General features: G+C 44.1%; 1 protein-coding gene and 1 non-coding gene across 4 annotated transcripts in view; one reads left to right on the top strand and one right to left on the bottom strand.

Annotated features, from left to right (window-relative positions):
- The window catches only part of LOC136882018 (metabotropic glutamate receptor 3), a 645441-nt gene that overhangs the window by 555228 nt on the left and 77456 nt on the right, over positions 1 to 12757 (bottom strand). The window contains exon 1 of one of the 3 annotated variants that reach the window (XM_068229312.1): positions 3880 to 3980. The exons of the other annotated variants lie outside the window; for them this stretch is intronic. The gene's annotated coding sequence lies outside the window, so the exon portion shown is untranslated. Of the gene's footprint in view, positions 1 to 3879; positions 3981 to 12757 lie in introns of those variants that run through there. 3 annotated transcript variants of the gene reach the window in all.
- TRNAL-AAG (transfer RNA leucine (anticodon AAG)) lies at positions 9775 to 9856 on the top strand. Its single transcript has one exon. It is a non-coding gene; the product is annotated as a tRNA-Leu (tRNA).

The following is a 12757-nucleotide window of genomic DNA, read 5'->3' as shown; positions in this document are numbered from 1 at the left end:
TCTTCAGGGCTGCCGACAGTGGGGTTCGAACCCACTATCTCCCGATTTCTGGATACTGGCCGCACTTAAGCGACTGCAGCTGTAGTCAAGAGGGATGCAGTAGAAGTTGGATGATCCACAATAGAAGAAAACTGGACAATCTAATATCATTTGAAGAGAAACGACTACAAAGGAGACATAAACGGATTATTTCCGAAGTGGAGAGAGAGGTGAGAATCGAAAGAATGAAGAGAAGAAAAGCCAAGAAGTCTCACGTACTGTGTGGTCCATTGTTGCCCAAATTCGAAAACAAAAAAATTCCCCAAAACAAATTTAAATTAACCAGTGTTACATGTTCTATGAATCAGTCACCTGTCGAACATTTCCGTTTGTCAGCTGAAATGCGCTAGACTTGACAGGGTTTCCACGTAAGACAGAGATGAAGCTGAACAGGAAACAGGACAACCTTCCGTATCCGGTCCAACGACCTTGAGGTGCTCCCAGCTGTTAGCAGCATTTCCTCCACGTGTCTTTTGATGGTCAACGACTGCAAAAAGATCTCGACAGTGTTGTGAGATGGACAGTAGACAAGGTGGGTGAAACGTTAGCTTGTCCTCAGTTTTAGTTACTGTGTTGACGGGGTGAAAGTAACTCTTGGGGATGCTGTTAATCCACAGCCTGTTTTCAGTCATTTGACAGGGTTAGGTATGGAATGAAGCCCCATCTAGCGGCGAGGATAGGAATTGTGTCGGCTGCTGACAGATGAAATGATACTGGAGAGTGCTGATGGAATGAAAGATGACAGGGAAAACCCGACCATCCAGAGAAAAAAAGTTTTGCCTCCGCTTTGTTTAGCACAAATCTCACATGGACTGACCGGAATTGAAACCCCGGAGCCCAGCGGTTAGAGGTCATCGCGCTGCCGCCCGAGCCATGGAAACTCTAGGTGTTAATATAACGAAATATCTCCTTTGGGGTAATCACTCTAAAGGGAGATAGTGGGCTCGAACCCCACTGTCGGCAGCCCTGAAGATTTTCTGTACTTTCCCATTTTCACACCTTCATTAAATCCAAGGCTGCTTTCTTCTCACTCCTAGCCCTTCCCTATCCCATCGTCGCCATAAGACCAAGCTGTGTCGGTGCGACGTAACGTAAATTGCATAAAAAAGAAAAGCATAAAATGGGACTTAAAATCTTTCATTCCAGCGACACTCTCCAATATCATTCCATTCCATCTGTCAGTCATTATTCATTGCCCCAGAGGAGTGCGACAGGCTTCGGCAGCCGGCACACTTCCTATCGTCGCCGCTAGATGGGGGCTTCATTCATTCCTTTCCTGACCCGGTCGAGTGACTGGAAACAGGCTGTGGATTTTCATTCATTTTCATTTCATTATATTCATATGGTTATTAGGGTATTTCCGGGCTGAGTGGCTCGGACGAAATTTGAAAAGTGGTACGAGGTCTGGGGCGGGGTCCACTCAGTCTCGGGAGGTCAATTGAGTGGAGCGGGCGGGGTACTGTTCCTACGTCACAGCTGTACCCCCGGCCCCAAACTTTTACGCTCCCAAACACTGTCCTTGTGGCAGTAGAGGTGGGATCCCTCGTCGAGTCCGAGAGAAAAAAACCAACCGTACTGTAGATGTTCAACGGATTAAGAAGAAGAATAATATATTGTACTAGCAAAACCCGACAGACCTTGTCCTGCCTGTGTAGTCTACATTTATTTACCTCAGCATATACGACACTAATATCGGTCGTTTTCGATTACTTTTACATTTCATCCTCTCCCGTTGGGCTGGGAGGGGTGTCCTGCCCCCACACTATTTGATAAAAACAGAAATAAGTTTTAAGGAACATATCATAATCTTCACATACTGTTGGGTAGGCAACCCGCTGATCGAACTTGTCTTGCGGTTTGCTTATCTTCCCCTATTTTATTTTTCACCCCTTAGTGCCGAACTACCAATCAGATTTCGTTCAAAGCACTTCATAATCCCTCTCAGATGTAATAAGAACAAACTGTGAAAATTTCAACGAAATCGGTCCAGTAGTTTTTGAGTCTATTAGCTTCAAACATACCAACATCCAATTATATATATAGATTACTCTTCTGTTCTTGTATATTGGGACATTCTATTCTATTCTATTCTATTCTATTCTATTCTATTCTATTCTATTCTATTCTATTCTATTCTATTCTATTCTATTTTATTCGTGCTACCCCGCGGCTTTTCAAAACGTTTTGCGCCTAGATAACCGGCAACAAACAATTATGAAGAAGGTGAACATGAAGAAATGCGCCAGTGAACTGCAGGAAGAGTTTCCTACGGCTTGGAACGAGTGTATACGGGTATATAGTATAGTAATACAGTACGTACACCACGTTTATTAGTAAGAAAAATATAAAACACAAACACAGGGTTCATTCAATGTACAACTATGCAAGTGTTAAACAATTGTACAAGGATTTTTTAACGTAGACTTACGTACATGGAAAGAAAAATGTTAAGACGCTTTCAGTGTTTGAGTAGAACGCGAATATCACCGAGAGTATTTAAATTATGATTATGTTAAACGTATCAATTGGCAGATAAGACAGGAGGCTACCTGTTGCAAAATAAATAAATAAATAAATAAATAAATAAATAAATAAATAAATAAATAAATAAATAAATAAATAAATAAATAAATAAATAAATAAATAAATAAATAAATAAATAAATAAATAAATAAATAACATGAAAATATGAAGCGTAGTTTTCATCAAATTGCGCTTCAAAGGCAAAATTTGTGCTAAATATGTGACGTCACACGCATACTTTGTTATAAGATGGCGCTGTGTTTACTCGCGCGCTCAGTTGGAGGTTAGCTGTCGTTGTGAATACATCGTGGTCAGTTGTATAAAATAACAAATTTAACAATTGGAAAGAAATATGTCCGCCTCTGTAGTGTAGTGGTTAGTGTGATTAGATGCCATCCCCAGAGGGCCGAGTTCGATTCCCGGCTCTGCCACGAAATTTGAAAAGTGGTATGAGGGCTGGAACGGGCTCCACTCAGCCTCGGGAGGTCAACTGAGTAGAAAGGGATTCTATTCCCACCTCAGCCATGCTCGAAGTGGTTTTCCATGGTTTCCCACTTCTCCTCCAGGCAAAAACCGGGATGGTACCTAAGTTAAGGCCACGGCCTTCTTTACTGTCCCTGATCTATCCTTTCCAATCTTCCCATCCCCACAAAAGGCCCCTGTTCAGCATAACAGGTGAGGCCGCCTGGGTAACGTACTGGCACTACTCCCCATTTGGATTTCCTGACCCAAAATCTCAAGCTCCAGGACACTGCCCTTGAGGTGGTAGATGTGGGATCCCTCGCTTAGTCCGAGGGAAAATCCAACCCTGGAGGGTAAACGGATTAAGAAAGAAAGAAAGAAAGAAAGAAAGATGTGATTAGGATTCGGTAAAAACGTGCAAAATAAACAGTTGAAACTAGAAAAGTGAATGATGGAGGAATGAAAGAAATGAAACGACAAGAGAGTAATAGGAGTTACTATGAGAAACTGAAACAGCGAAAACGGATTTATAACAAGTAACTACTTTGAAGTAATTGAAGGTACATCTACATCAATTACGCTTTGTTAGAAGAAAAAAAAAAAGGCGTGAACTTGTGGATTTTATTTGTAATAAATAAGTCTACAAACCCTCAAAACCCTGTGTCAATTACAATATTGACAGCCTACCACCAATTCTTGTATTAGTAAGACCGGTAATACACAGATCGCAAATGTGCATATCAATTGAATTGGGCTTGCTTTGAGGTCCGTCATATGTAAGTATCACTTACTGGAGGAGAAAGTTCGGCTCCTTGAGGAGACCCACTTCATGTAGGATGTAGAAAACAATGTTACCTCTGACAAAAAGGGCGTTGGACAAGTGAAGTCTCCTTTATTTGCTATTGTCGTAAGAGCGGCGACTGGCACCGCCCAGAGCGCGCTGTGTCTTCTGCTCGGTGACGTAAGGTACTCACCTGAAACAGTCCAAAGAGGGATCTCATTTACTTACGGTAAACAAAGAAGAAAAAAAACACATACAAATTATCATAGTAATAACGGTAATTATATTACTGTATTAATAGACATCACGCGTTAACGACCAGGCGGGCTATTGGAAGCCTATTTCTTTCTGTTTTAAATTCTTTCCACTGCATTTGCAGGCTGCCACAAAGACGAACAGTAGTCACGAACCTACTCATTTTAGAAATCGAAATCAAATTTCCCTATGGAAAAAATCAAATGATCATAAATATAGCTTTCAATAAATGAAACGTCCGCCTCTGTGGTGCAGTGGTTAGTGTAAATAGGTGCCACACGTGGAGACCCGGATTCGATTCCGGGCTCTGCCGCGAAATTTGAAAAGTGGTACGACTGTAACGGGGTCCGTGGGAGGTCAACTGAGTAGAAGAGGGTTCGATTCCCACCTCAGCCGTCCTAGAAGTGGTTTTCCGTGGTTTCCCACTTCTACTCTTCGCAAATGCCAGCGTAGTGCCTAACTTAAGGCCACGGCCGCTTCCTTCCCTCTTCCTTGTCTATCGCTTCCGATGTTCCCACCCCCCCTGTTCAGCATAGCAGGTACTGGGTGAGGTACTGGTCCTACACCACAGTTTATCCCCCCGACCCAAAGTCTCGCGCTCCAGGACACTGCCCTTGAGGCAGTAGAGGTGGGATCCCTCGCTTAATCCACGGGAAAAACCAACCTTGAAGGGTAAACAGATTAAGAAAGAAAGAAAGAAAGAAAGAAAGAAAGAAAGAAAGAAAGAAAGAAAGACGAAAATCAACTGAGCTCAACTGACTGGCATCACCTGCTATGCTGAACAGGGGCCTGGGGGATGGGAAGATTGGAAGGGATAGACAAGGAAGAAGGAAGGAAGCGGCCATGGCCTGAAGTTAGGTACCATCCCGGCCTGGAGGAGAAGTGGGAAACCACGGAAAACCACTTCGAGGATGGCCGAGGTGGGAATCGAACCCACCTCTACTCAGTCGACCTCCCAAGGCTGAGTGGATCCCGTTTCAGCCCTCGTACCACTTTTCAAATTTCGTGGTAGAGCGGGGAATCGAACCCGGGCCTCCGGGAGTGCCAGCTAATCATGCTGACCGCTACACTTGCCATAATGCCATTACATTACTGTAAATCAACTTTGCATCATCATATTGTTTCAACAAAATATATACATTTAAATCACCCATAATTTCTTCAGTGCTTGACAACGCATTACGGCGTTCCAAATGGGGTGGCTTGGAAAACAACCAGACACACACACACACACGCGCGCGCGCGCGCGCGCATATGTATTTTCCTGAATTAAACCAAACCCACAAATCACACCAACAACAACACATCGGTATTGAAGGTTAACTGCTGCGCTATACAATAAAATCAGCTTATTATATTATACGCCAGTTAAAATATGAGCCGCGCAGGTCAGAAGTTTAGGAAGTACCATAAAAATCTCGTTCCACTTGAATATATTATATGCGAATACAATACTGATATTTTCTTGTCACGAGGGAAAAGACCGCGAATCCTTCTGCACTTCATAGTTATTGCAGCCGAACACAGCACATATCTTTCCACTCAGATTGAGAGGAGAAATAAAGGAATGACACACGCTACTATTTGGGTATTTACTTACGTCGACTTTATGCAAACGCATAAATAACGCCAAAAACTTCACAAACAAATACACGTGCTCTTATGACAGAATCAGTAACTCTCAGGTCACTCCGCCAGACAGAGCTCTAATCGCGCTCCCTCAATATCTCGCAGAGTGTCGCGTATTGTCTCTACTGTATTTGTTTAAGATTTAGGAAATTCTTATCGATCATAATATCGATTTTTTTTTTTTTGCTATTTGTTTTACGTCCCGCCGACACAGAAATGTCTTATGGCGACGATAGGATAGGAGAAGTCTAGGAGTGGGAAGGAAACGACCGTGGCCTTAATTAAGGTACAGCCCCAGCATTTGCCTGGTGTGAAAATGGGAAACCACGGAAAACCAACTTCAGGGCTGCCAACGGTGGGGCCCGAACCCACTATCTCGCGATTACTGGATACTGGCCGCACTTAAGCGACTGCAGCTATCGAGCTCGGTTACTATCGATTCAATTCAGATTTCATTTCCATTTAGTTGGCAGTATTACCGGAACAGGGCTAGCTCCCCCCTTACTCCTCAACCCCGTACAAAGAGTTGTCAGTAAAAGTTTCGCGAGTAATAGTAAGGTCCGCCTCTGTGGTGTAGTGGTTAGTGTGATTAGCTGCCACCCCCAGACGTCCGGGTTCGATTCCCGGCTCTGCCACGAAATGTTTGAAAAGTGGTACGAGGGCTGGAACGGGGTCCACTCAGCTCGGGAGGTCAACTGAGTAGAGGTGGGTTCAATTCCCACCTCAGCCATCCTTGAAGTTTTTTTCCGTGGTTTCGCACTTCTCCTTCAGGCAAATGCCGGGATGGTACCTAACTTAAGGCCACGGCCGCTTCCTTCCCTCTTCCTTGTCTATCCCTTCCACTCTCCCATCCTCCACCAAGGCCCCTGTTCAGCATAGCAGATGAGGCCGCCTGGGCGAGGTACTGGTCATCCTCCCCAGTTGTATCCCCCGATCCAAAAGTCTGAAGCTCCAGGACACTCCCCTTGAGGCGGGAGAGGTGGGATCCCACGCTGAGTCCGAGGGAAAAGCCAACCCTGGAGGGTAAACAGATAAAGAAGAAGAAGAAGAAGAAGAAGAAGAAGAAGAGTAATAGTAAGGCGCAATTCCCAGCCGTTTCCGAGAGATGAACTAATGAAAAATTGCAATGCGCTTATGTGCAAGCTATTTTTGCTGTCAAAACAAGAGAGGTCGTGGCGCGGCGATAAGAGTTCCGCTTCGTAAGCGCGGGGTTGCTGGATCGAATCCCGCTGATGGACGGTTTTTTTCAAATATTTCATATCTCTCACACATTAACGTATCTTCATTAACGTTCATGACCAATATCATCCTAGTTCACGCAGTAATTCTTCGCGTGAACAGCACGATAGTGAATAAAAATAGGGTAAAATAAGTTCTACAAAATACTGGGAATAAAAGTAATAATTTTTCAAACAGCTCCTGTGCGACTTTTTCAGAACACTTTTCCCGCTAAAAAAAGAATGTATTGGAATTGATTCGAAAATGACTATTATTGAAGACACCTTAATTTGTGAGAGAAGTGGAATATTTGAAAAAATCGCCCTTCAGCGGGACTCTATCCACCGCCCCCCTGCTTACAAAGCGGAGCCCTCAGCGCTGCGCCACGATCTCGTTGCCTTGCTAGCAAACATAGCTTGCACGTAACTCACTGCAATTTGTCATTAATTAATAACTCGGAAACGGCTGAGAATTGCACCTTACTCCGTGTACCTGTTATACTCCTGGTCATGCTCGACACGTGTACCAAAGATGGATCGAATCGGTCACCCATGCACCATAGCCTACCCTTGTCAGTCGACCTTCCGAGGTTGAGTCGATGCCGTTCCAGTCCTCTTACCACTTTTCAAATTTCGTGGTAGAGCCGGGAATCGAACCTGAGCCTCCGGGGGTGGCAGCTAATCACATTACACCACAGAGAAGGACATTAATAATAATAATGATGTCCGTGTTTGTGGTCTAGTGGTTAGTGCGACTAGCCGCCAACCCGGAGTCTCGGGTTCGATTCGCGGCTCTACTACGAAATTTGAAAATTGGTTCTCTGAGTCGGGAGATCAAATGAATAGAGGGGGCTTCGTTTCCCTCCTCAGCCATCCTGGAAGTGGTTTTCCGTGGTTTCCCACTTCTCCTCCAGGCAAATGCCCCGATGGTTCCTAAGTTAAGGTCACGGCCGCTTCCTTCCCTCTTCCCTGTCTATCCTTCCAATCTTCCCATCCCCCACAAGGGCCCTGTTCATGATTAGCAGGTGAGGCACTCGTCCCCCACCAAAGTTTCATCATCCCGATCTAAAATCTGACGCTCAAGGAGGCAGTAGAGCTGGGATTCCTCGCTGAGTCCGAGGGAAAAGCGAACTCTGGAAGGTAAACGGATTATTATTATTATTATTATTATTATTATTATTATTATTATTATTATTATTATTATTATTATTATTATTATTATTATTATTATTATTGTCCGCCTCTGTGGTGTAGTGGTTAGTGTGATTAGCTGCCATCCCCGGAGGTCCGGGTTCGATTCCCGGCTCTGCCACGAAATTTGAAAAGTGGTACGACGGCTGAAACGGGGTTCACTCAGGCTCGGGAGTTCAACTGAGTAGAGGTGGGTTTGATTCCCACCTCAGCCATCCTTGAAGTGGTTTTCCGTGGTTTCCCACTTCTCCTCCAGACAAATGCCGGGATGGTACCTAACTTAAGGCCACGGTCGCTTCCTTCCCTCTTCCTTGTCTATCCCTTCCAATCTTCCCATCCCACCACAAGGCCCCTGTTCAGCATAGCAGGTGAGGCCGCCTGGGCGAGGTACTGGTCATCCTCCCCAGTTGTATGCCCCGACCCAGAGTCTGAAGCTCCAGGACACTGCCCTTGAGGCGGTAGAGGTGGGATCCCTCGCTGAGTCCGAGGGAAAAACCGACCCTGGAGGGTAAACAGATTACGATACGATATTATTATTATTATTATTATTATTATTATTATTATTATTATTATTATTATTATTATTATTATTAATATTATTATTTCCGGCTCCATGGCTGAATGGTTAGCGTGTTGGCCTTCGGTCACAGGGGTCCCGGGCTCGATTTCCGGAAGGGGGGGAATTGTAAACGTAATTGGTTAATACCGCTGGCAGGGGGCCTGGGTGTATTTGCCGTCTTCATCATTATTTCATCCTCATCACGCGCGCAGGTCGCCTATAGGCGTCAGATCAAGAAGACCTGCATCTGGCAAACCGAACTTGTCCTCGGATACTCCCGGCAATAAAAGCCATAGGCCATTTAAATTATTATTATTATTATTATTATTAATTATTATAAGCCGCCTCTGTGGTGTAGTGGTTAGCGTGATTAGCTGCCACCCCCGGAGGTCCGGGTTCGATTCCCGGCTCTGCCACGAAATTTGAAAAAGTGGTATGAGGGCTGGAACGGGGTCCACTCAGCCTCGGGAGGTCAACTGAGTAGAGGTGGGTTCGATTCCCACCTCAGCCATCCTCGAAGTGGTTTTCCGTGGTTTCCCACTTCACCTCCAGGCGAATGCAGGGATGGTACCTAACTGAAGGCCACGGCCGCTTCCTTCCCTCTTCCTTGCCTATCCCTTCCAATCTTCCCATCCCCCTACAAGGCCCCTGTTCACCATAGCAGGTGAGGCCGCCTGGGCGAGGTACTGGTCATACTCCCCAGTTGTATCCCCCGACCAAGAGTCTGAAGCTCCAGGACACTGCCCTTGAGGCGGTAGAGGTGGGATCCCTCGCTAAGTCCGAGGGAAAAACCGAACCTGGAGGGTAAACAGATGATGATGATGATGATGATGATTAATTATTATCATGATTATTATTTCACATTCTTCTCCATTCACCGTAAACTGGTATTGTACCTCGTGCACCAATAAAGAAACCAGTTACTCGGATGCTCCGTATATTGTACTTAGCTAGCTCATAGCTGTCATTCTTCTGCTTATCGACCCAACTGGTTTCAAAGGCAACTCTTCAAATCGAACTGGCGGATCGATAATATCCACGACAGATTTTAATTTACTGATTGCAATATGTCATTTTACTGAGCGCTATTAACGTAGTGTCGCCGCATATCAGTGTGTGGTAGCGTGGCCGAGCGGTCTAAGGCGCTGGTTTAAGGCACCAGTCTCTTCGGAGGCGTGGGTTCGAATCCCACCGCTGCCAAGATTTTAAATCAGAGTTTGATATCTGAATTAGTCGCTTGGGTTGCAACTTTCGTGAAGTGAGGAGTATCTTTACAAACTGGTTTTAAATTACGATAACTTTCCACTCGTAATATTTAGGATGTTTTTCTCCGGGTACTTCGGTTTTCCCTGTCATTTTTCATTCCAGCAACACTCTCCAATATCATTTCATCTGTCATTCATTAATCAGTGCGACAGGCTTCGGCAGCCGGCACAATTCCTATCCTCGCCATAGATGGGGGCTTCATTCATTCCTGACCCGGTCGAATCACTGGAAACAGGCTGTTGGATTTTCGTTCTCTTAGGATGTCCGACTCTGAGGTGTAGTGTGATTAGCTGCTACCCCCGGAGGCCCGGGTCCACTCAGTCTCGGGAGGCTAACTGTGTAGACGGGGGTTCGATTCCCTCCTCAGCCACCCTCGAAGTTGCTTCCCACTTCTCGCCCACGCAAATGATGGGGTGGTAAACTTAAGGCCACGGCCGCTTCCTTTACTCCCCCTCTTCCATCTTCCCATCCCCTGTTCAGCACAGAGGTGAGGCCGCCTGGGCGAGGCACTGGCTTTCCTTCCCAGTTGTATCCTCCCGACTCAAAGTCTCCGCTCCAGGACACTTGCCCTTGAAGCGGTAGAGGTGGGATCCCTCGCCGAGTCCGAGGGAAAAGCCAACCCTGGAGGGTATTTATTAATTTATTAATGTCTTTCTGACCGGGCGAGTTGGCCGTGCGGTTAGGAGCGCGCAGCTGTGAACGTGCATCCGGGAGATAGTGGGTTCGGACCCCACTGTCGGCAGCCCTGAAGATGGTTTTCCACGGTTTCCCATATTCACACCAGGCAAATGCTGGGGCTGTACCTTAATTAAGGCCACGGCCGCTTCCTTCCCTCTCCTAGCCTTTTCCCATCCCGTCGTCGCCATGAGACCTATCTGTGACGGTGCGATGTAAAGCAACTAGCACAAAAAGTCTTACTGTACATGGCGGGGCTCTGGCTATGAAACCTGCTATTACGCCAAACCATATAATTATGCACTTGCATAAACACAATATATTGAGCATTATAACAGCTTAAATTTTTTAAAAAAATAAGTTTAATATAATATAAAGTTAACGTGAAATGTAATTTAACTGAAATTTAAAGTATCAAAGAAATAATTTTAACATTTTAAAATGAATTTATAGTATTTACTGTTATTAAAACTATATCTCGAAAAATTTTAACTATAATGTTACTAACCTTACATTTACATTTTATTCATTTAACTTAATAATCTAACATTTAGAAAAAGAAAGAATTTCTCAGGATGGCTGGAATGCTCAGTTAAGGGGGCACATGCACGTAGTCCTTCAGAAATATGATTTTTGTTGTTGTTGCACTAAATTCCTAACAAATGCGCGTCTGGTGCCGAACGCCCCCACCCTTTTTTTAATCCTCAATTGTTATTTTTCATTTTCGCTGAACATTTTACGGCTGTTTTTTCAGGCTGTTGACGGTATCACACTTAGGAGTATTGAAAGAAGGCTGTGAAGTGTCATTTCCAGTTGATCAAACGTGGTGAATATCGCGGAAAGATTGTTTTGATTTGAGACTTACACTACGAGGTTTCGTGTTGTGAATTTCAATCGAAATTTCGTCCACTTCTTTCTTTCATGACGTAAGTACTTTTCTCTCAGGAACTACTCAAGATATCAAACGGAAACTTGATGGACAGGAAGGATAAACACTTTCACACATTTTCGTGCAAGGAAATTACAAAATATATATAATTAAATTTGAAAAGTTAATTTATTTTAAAAAATCGAAATTGGCATGAAATTAAAAACGCCTCCAGGCATTAGATCACCAAGTTCTTAGAAATCACTAAAACAAATTACAAGGTCCAGGACCTCGGCGTTGCTGAGATAAAGGTACATCAATATGACCAGAATCCAAATTTGAAAAGAATCCTTTGTTCAGGAACATTTAATCTAGATTAACTGATAAATTGTCATACCTGAGAATTCTGTACTTTAAAAGTACAAAAATAAAAATCTTACAAGGTCAGCCTGTGAGGTGTAGTGGTTAGCGTGATTAGCTACCACTCCCGGAGGCCTGAGTGCGATTCCCGGCTCTGCCACGAAATTTGAAAAATTTTACGAGGGCTGCAACGGGGTCCACTCAGCCTCGGGAGGTCAACTGAGTAGAGGTGGTTTCGTTTCCCACCTCAGCCATCCTGGAAGTGGTTTTCTATGGTTTCCCAATTCTCCTCCAGGCCTATAGCGCTTCAGGCTTGACTACTGTGTTGTAATGCCATAATATTGCATTTCCTGATATGGATTTCTTATGATATCTGCTTCAATTGAGTCTGTATTATTATTATTATTATTATTATTATTATTATTATTAAAATAATGTTATTAATAATAAATATCAGCCTATGAACTAGTGGTATTGTCTTGGGAGTCATCAAGGACAGTCTTTGTTCTTGTATTTGGCGAGATGTATTTTGTTTGTGGTTTTTCCTAAAGATGAAGCTGTCTCCCGCAGTGTCTTCCTACCTTGGGTGCGGACATCTCTCACAACAATGTGCAGTGGGCGAAGGAAGAGGCGCGTAAATGGTCAGGAAACCTTGGTGACCTGTCATGACCGTAGAGATTGACGATTCTTAGTTGGAGATGAAGACCAGTTATAGCTGGACCTAAGAGTAGTATGAGGTTATGCATTCTTATAATTAAATACAATCATATGCAACATAGAAAAATTCACAGCCCTTCAGGCAAGCAACTCACTGTTGAAAACATTCAAGAGATATGAGCTACGAATTTTAGGTAAATAAAATATAATTAAGTATGGGAATATATTTGTTATTTATTACTAAAAATTACAATCCTTTTCTTAATCGTCGTTTT

Source organism: Anabrus simplex, chromosome 10 (genome assembly GCF_040414725.1).
Source record: "Anabrus simplex isolate iqAnaSimp1 chromosome 10, ASM4041472v1, whole genome shotgun sequence".
NCBI classification, from domain to species: domain Eukaryota; kingdom Metazoa; phylum Arthropoda; class Insecta; order Orthoptera; family Tettigoniidae; genus Anabrus; species Anabrus simplex.
Note: the sequence above shows the minus strand (reverse complement) of the source record. Positions and strands in the feature narration are given on the sequence as shown.